This window comes from Balaenoptera borealis (genome assembly GCF_965194805.1).
Source record: "Balaenoptera borealis genome assembly, chromosome: X".
Lineage (NCBI taxonomy): Eukaryota > Metazoa > Chordata > Mammalia > Artiodactyla > Balaenopteridae > Balaenoptera > Balaenoptera borealis.
Genome location: NC_138881.1, coordinates 43,168,923 through 43,176,570, shown reverse-complemented (window position 1 = coordinate 43,176,570; position 7,648 = coordinate 43,168,923).

Sequence of the window (7,648 nt, the reverse complement as noted above, 5' to 3'; positions counted from 1 at the left end):
GGGCAGGATGGGAATAAAGACGCAGACCTACTAGAGAGTGGACTTGAGGACACGGGGTGGGGGAAGGGTAAGCTGGGGCAAAGTGAGAGAGTGGCATGGACATATATACACTACCAAATGTAAAACCGATAGCTAGTGGGAAGCAGCCGCATAGCACAGGGAGATCAGCTCGGTGCTTTGTGACCACCTAGAGGGGTGGGATAGGGAGGGTGGGAGGGAGACCAAGAGGGAGGAGATATGGGGATATATGTATATGTATAGCTGATTCACTTTGCTCTAAAGCAGAAACTAACAAACACACCATTGTAAAGCAATTATACTCCAATAAAAATGTTAAAATAAAAATAAAAATAAAAGTTAGTGGGCAAAACTTTAAGGTGAGCACGCAGTAAGCCTATACTGTACCTTCTTTCTGCCTGGGTCAGTTTCAGGAGCCCCTTGGAGGGAAGTGGAGCCTAGGAAGAGAATAGCAATATACCTGAGCCGGGTGGTAGAGATCAGATTTCGGGACTTCGGTCTAGCAGGCATGGTATTAGAGAAAAAAGAGCTTTGTAGAAGCAAACTTCCAGAAGTCACCGAAGACATTGCTTTAGGTCTTTGGCCAAATACTAGGCTGTGCAGGCTTAGAATGAGACACTGCGAGGCCAAGCAGAGATCAGTCCTGGGCTTATGTGAACTGAATCGATGCTTGCACAATTCTGGGAGACACAGGGATTTTGACCAGCCTGAGTGCAGAATCTTCACCCAATACCCCACTGAGAAACAGACGCTCCAGAAAGACCATGCCTTAAGAGTAGGCTACTTCAGCCCTAGAGTAAGGGTTACTGTAGATATTCTCCAAAATATCCTAAAAACATGCTTCAAATGGATCAAGCTGAATTGTAACATTTAAAATATATGTAGCTATAGCATACATAACCATAACACAAAGGATAGGATTTGGGAAATGAAACTGTACTTTAGCAAGGTTTTACCATCTCATATGAGATGGTAAAATATTAACTTTGAGTCGACTGGGATAAATTAAGGATGCATTTTGTAATCACCAGGGCAACTGCTAAAGAAAATAATGAAAACAGGTACAGATGAAAAGCCAATAGAAGAATAACAATTGAATATTAAAATATATTTGGTTAACTCAAAAGAAAATGGGAGAGGAGGAACAGAGGATCAGAAACCAGAAGGAACAAATAGAAAACATATTATAACCAGATAGAGCTTAATCTGACCATATCAATAATTCCATAATATGTAAATGGACTAAAAGCTCCCATTAAAGGCAAGGAGTTTTAAATTTTATTTATTTATTTATTTTTGGCTGTGCTGTACAGCTTGTGGGATCTTAGTTCCCCAACCGAGGATTGAACCCGTGCCCTCAGCAGTGAAAGCACAGAGTCCTAACCACTGGACTGCCAGGGAATTCCCTAAAGGCAAGGATTTTAAGGCCAGAAAAATAAAAAGCAGGACTTAACCAGAGCTAGGATTAGGGGCAGGCAAGTGAGGCACTTGTCTTGAGTGCAAAATGTAAAGGGGGGCTTCCGTGGTGGCACAGTGGTTAAGAATCCGCCTGCCAATGCAGGGGACATGGGTTCAAGCCCTGGTCCAGGGAGATCTCACACGCCGCAGAGCAACTAAGCCCTTGCACCACAACTACTGAAGCCCGCGCGCCTACAGCCCATGCTCTGCAGCAAGAGGAGCCACCACAGTGGGAAGCCTGCGCACTGCAACAAAGACCCAAAACAGCCAAAAATGAAATAAATAAAATAAATAAATTTATTTAAAAAAAGAAAAGAAATAAAATGTATGGCCAACAATAGCACAAATATTGGGAAGGGAGAAATGGAAATACACTGTTATAAGTTTTGTATACTATACATGAAATAGTACACTATCACTGGACAGCATATTGTAAGAAAAAGTTAAAGATGAATAAATAAGTTAAAAATAAGTTAAACCCTAAAACCATTACTAAAATAAGACAAAGAGTTATAACTAATAAATCAACATAGGAGCTAAAATGGTATTATAGAAAACACTCAATAAATCCATGAGAAGGCCAAAAAAGAGGAAACAAAGAACAGATAGGACAAATAGCAAATTGTAAGATGGTAGATTTAAACCCAACTATATGTCCATAATCTAATAACAGAGATTCAAAATAAATGAAGCAGAAACTGATAGGATTGCAAGAAGTGGACAAATCCATGAATAAAGTCAGAGATTTCAGCACTCCTCTCTCAGTAAATGATAGAACAATCAGACAGAAAATCAAGTAAGCAGAAAATCAGTAACAATGTAGGAGACTGAATCAGAACCAATTTGACCTGACTGATATTTATAGAAGATTCCATCAGCAAATGCAGAATACACATTTTTTTCAGGTGTACATAGAATATTTACCAAGATAGACCATATTCTGAGCCATAAAACAAGTTTTAAGAAATTTAAAAGGATTCAAGTCATACTGTGTTCTCTGACCACAATGGATTTTATTTTATTTTATTTTATTTTATTATTATTTTTTATTATTTTTATTTTTTGGCTGCGTTGGGTCTTTGTTGCCGCATGTGGGCTTTTCTCTAGTTGTGGCGAGTGGGGGCTACTCTTCATTGCAGTGCACAGGCTCCTCACTGGGTGGCTTCTCTTGTTGCAGAGCACGGTCTCTAGGCGCGCAGGCTTCAGTAGTTGTGGCGCACGGGCTTAGTTGCTCCGCGGCATGTGGGATCTTCCTGGACCAGGGATCGAACCCGTGTCCCCTGCATTGGCAGGCGGATTCTTAACCACTGCGCCACCAGGGAAGCCCACACAATGGATTTTAATTAGAAACTAATAAGAAAAGTAGACCTACAAAGTCCCCAAATATTTGGAAACTAAATAATACATTTCTAAATAACCCATTGGTCAAAGAGGAAATCAAAAGGGAAATTATAAAGAGAATTTTAAGAAGACATTATAAAATGAACTGAAAAAAATGAAAACATATCAGAATTTATGTGATGCAGCTAAAGCAATACTTAGAGGAAAATTTATAGTACCAAAATGCTTATATTAAACAAGAAAGGTCTAAAATCAAATACCCCAACTTCCACCTTAAGGAAAAAGAAAAATAAGAGAAAAATAAGCAAAAGAAACAAAATAATAAGGATGAGAGTGGAAATCAATGACATAGAAGACAGAAAAGCAATAAAGAAAACTAATGAAACCAATATTACTGAGAAGATCAGTAAAATTGATAAACTTCTAGCCAGATTGATCAGGATAGAAAGGGAGAAGATACAAATGATCAGTATCAGGAGTGAGAAAGGTGACATCATCACAGGTTCTACATATATTAAAAGGATAATAGGGAATACTTGTCCACCAACATTCATAGCAGCATTATTCACAATAGCTGAAAGGTGGAAACAACCCAAGTGTCCATCAACAGATGAATGAATAAATAAAATGTGGTATATACATATAATGGATTCTTATTCAGCCATAAAAATGAATGACATTCTGACACATGCTGCAACATGGGTGAACCTTGAGGACACTCTGCTAAGCAAAATAAGCCAGACATAAAAGAACAAATATTGTATGATTCCATTTTTATGAAGTATCTAGAATAGGCAAATTCCCAGAGACAGAAAGTAGAATAGAGGTTACTAGGGGTTGGCGGTTGGGGGAGAATGGGGAGTTCATGCTTAATAGGTACAGAGTTTCTGTTTGGGATGATGAAAAACTTCTGGAAATACACAGTGGTGATGGTTACATAACATTGTGAATGTATTCGGTGCTACTGAATTGTACACTTAAAAATGGTTAAAATGGTAAATTCTGTTATGCATATTTTACCACAATTTTAAAAAGAGAATAATAGAATATTATGAGCATATTTATGACAATATTTCTGGCAACAAATTTCATGAAAGACACAAAATACCAATGCCTACTCAGGAAGAAACAGAAAACTTGAATAACCTTGTATCTATTAAAGAAATTGAATCTGTAATAAAACATCTTCCCACAAGGAAAAGTCCAGGCCCAGATGGCTTCCTTGGGGAATTCTACCAAATACTTGAGGAAGAAATAATATCAGTTCTACACAAATTCTCCCAGAAGATTTAAGAGGAGGGGATACTTACCAACTCATTCTATGATACTGGCATTACACTGATACTAAATCAAAGAACATTGTATAAGAAAACCATATGGAACTATTCTTCACAAACAGAGATGCAAAAGCTTTAAACATTTTAGTAGATCTAATCCAACTGTATATACAAAAGATAATACATCAAAACAAAGTTGAATTTACCCCATGCAAGAAAAAACATGTGATTATCTCAAAGGTGCAGAAAAAACATTTGACAAAATCCACCATCCATTCCTGGCTTAAAAAAAAAAAAAAAGAAAGAAACAACAAAAAAAGAAACTCTCAGAAAACTAGAAATAAAAGGTAATATCTCCTCAACATGATGAAGAGCATTTATGAAAAAACTTATAGTAACATCAAACTTAATGGTGAAAGACTGAATGCCTTTCCCCCTAAGATCAGGAAAAAAGCAAGGATGTCTACTCTCAGCCCTTCAGTTCAACATTGTACTGGAGGTTCTATCCAGTGCAACAAGGCAAGAAAGAAATAAAAGGCATGAAGATTGGCAAGAAAGAAATGAAGCTGTCTTTATTCAGAGATGACATGATCATCTGTGTAGAAAATCGTATGAAATCTACAAAAAAGCTACTAGAGCTAATAAGTGACTTTAGCAAGATTGCAGGATACAAGATCAATATACTACATTTAATTGTATTTCTAGATACTAGCAATGACCCATAGAAAATTGAAATTTTAAAATACCATTCATAATAGTGTCAAAAATATGAAAGTACACGCACAAGACTTGTATGCACAGTACAGGTCTCAGCAGTACAAAACTTTGTTGAGAGAAATTAAAGATCTAAATAAATGGAGAGATACACATGTTCCCAGATCAAAAGACTCAATATTATTAAGACATCAATTCTCCCAAGATTGATATATAGATTCAATACAATCCCAGCAAGGTTTTTTTCCTTTTTTCTCCCTTCCTTTCTTCCTTCCTTCCTTCCTTCCTTTCTTTCTCTCTCTCCCTCTCTTCCTTTCTTTCTTTCTTTCTTTTTCTTTTTCTTTCTTTCTTTCTTTCTTTCTTCCTCTTTCTTTTCTTTCCTTCTTTCTTTCTTTCTTTTCTTTCCTTCTTTCTTTTTTTCTTCCTTTCTTTCTTTCTTTACTTTCCTTCTTTCTTTCTTTTCTTTCCTTCTTTCTTTCTTTCTTTCTTTCTTTCTTTCTTTCTTTCTTTCTTTCCTTCTTCTTTTCTCTCTCTCTCTTCCTTCCTTCCTTCTTTCCTTCCTCCCTCCATCCCTTCTTTCCTTCCTTCCTTCCTTTCTTTCTAGACTTGACAAGTAGATTCTAAAATTCATATGGAAATGCAAAGGACCAAAACAACTTTGAAAACCAAGAACAAATTTGGAGGACTTGCACTTCCTGACTTCAAGACTTACTGTAAAGCTATAATAATTAGGATATTGTGGCATTGGTATCACGACAACCAAATGGGGGGGAGGAATTGGATGAAGGTGGTCAAAAGGCACAAGCTTTCAGTTATAATATAAATAAGTACTAAGATAAATAAGTACTAGGGATGTAACATACAACATGATGACCATAGTTAACACAGCTGTATGATATACTTGAAAATTGTTAAGAGATTAGATTCCTTTTTAAAAAAAATTTTATTTATTTATTTATTTATTTATTTATTTATTTATTTTTGGCTGCATTGTGTCTTCATTGCTGCACAAGGGCTTTCTCTAGTTGCGGCGAGCAGGGGCTACTCTTTGTTGAGGTGTGCGGGCTTCTCATTGCGGTGGCTTCTCTTGTTGTGGAGCACGGGCTCTAGGCACGTGGGCTTCAGTAGTTGTGGCACGTGGGCTCAGTAGTTGTGGCTCACGGGCTCTAGAGGTTAGGTTCAGTAGTTGTGGTGCCCGGGCTTAGTTGCTCCGCGGCATGTGGGATCTTCCTGGACCAGGGCTCGAACCTGTGTCCCCTGCATTGGCAGGCGGATTCTTAACCACTGCACCACCAGGGAAGTCCCGAAGAGAGTAGATTCTAAGTGTTCTCATCACAGGGAAAAAAATCATTTCTTTTGTATCTATATGAGATGTGGGTGTTAACTAAACTCATTGTGGTAATCATTCCATGATGTATGTAAGTCAAATCATTAAGCTGTATACCTGAAACTTATACAGTGCTGTATGTCAATTATATCTCAATAAAACTGGGGGCGGGGGAGACAACCAAATATGTCAATGAAGGAGAATAGAAACTCCAGAAATAGACCCACACATATATGGTCAATTGATTTTTGAAAAAGGTGCAAAGGCAATGCAGAATGGAGAATCTTTTCAATAAATGATGTTGGAACAACTGGCTATCCAAATGCCAAAAAGAAAAAATAGAACAGGAATTGCTCCATGGGGGAGGAGATTTACTGGGAAGGGGTAGGAGGGGACGTTCTGGGGGTGATGTATATTTTGATAAGTGTATGGGCTACTTGAGTATATTCATCATTTATCAGGATGCTGTGAATTTTGATTTGTGAATTTTACTGTATGTGAATTTTATCTTTAAAATGCCTGTAAACAAATATTGAACTCTAGTAAGTAGATTTGCTTTTGCAGAGGTACGGGTTAACAATTCTGGAATTCTGAAACAATTAAGGGATTCTGAAAATCCCTTTTGTGTAGTCTAGGCTTGAAAAAAACTATATATTAGGAATAATGGGAGACAGGCTACTTACTAAAGGGGTTGCGAATATAAGAAGTTACAAATATGGATGGAGGAAGACAAGAATGTACCCTGAAGTGTTGAACTTGAAGTGGAGGTATCAAGATGATCTCATGGTTTTAGATAAAACAGTCAAAGAGAGCTCTGTGTGTGTGTGTGTGTATTCTCCATGTCTGTTCACTGAGAGGTCCTGGAAGTAGATGTACCTCTAGCAATGAGCAATGGGCCCAGTTGGGGTACATATTTGATTTCATTTTCCATTTTTTACTTTTTATTTTGAAATAATTTCAGATTTATAGAAAAGTTACAAAACAATCCCTATATCCCCTTCATTCAGATGTTCCTATGTTAACATTTTGCCACCTTTCCTTTATCATTCTCTGTCTCTTTCTTTTTCTTTCTCTATCTCCCTTTCTCTCTCTCTCTCCCTCTCTCTCTGTTCTTCCCTCCCTCTCAGTGTGTGCATGTGTGTGCGTGCGCATATTTGTGTCAGGGGTCCCCAACACCATCCCCAGCTTTGGTGATTCCATAGTTGGACTCACAGATTTCAGCATATAATTGAACTCATAGCTAAGATTTATTACAGTGAAAGGATAAATACATGATAGGATCAACAAGAAAAAGAAGAAACAGGTGGAATCCAGAGAAATCCTTGCACAGGCTTCCTTATGCTCTCTACCTCCCGTGAGCAAAGGGAAAAGCACTTGGGGCAAAGTCCAGAAGAAAGCAGGCACAAGCTTCCAAGAGTCTTCTCCCAGTGGAGTCACATAGGACATATGTAATTCCTCCAGTATAGAGTTGGTATATCACGCGTGATGTGTTGTCTACCAGGGAAGCCATTAG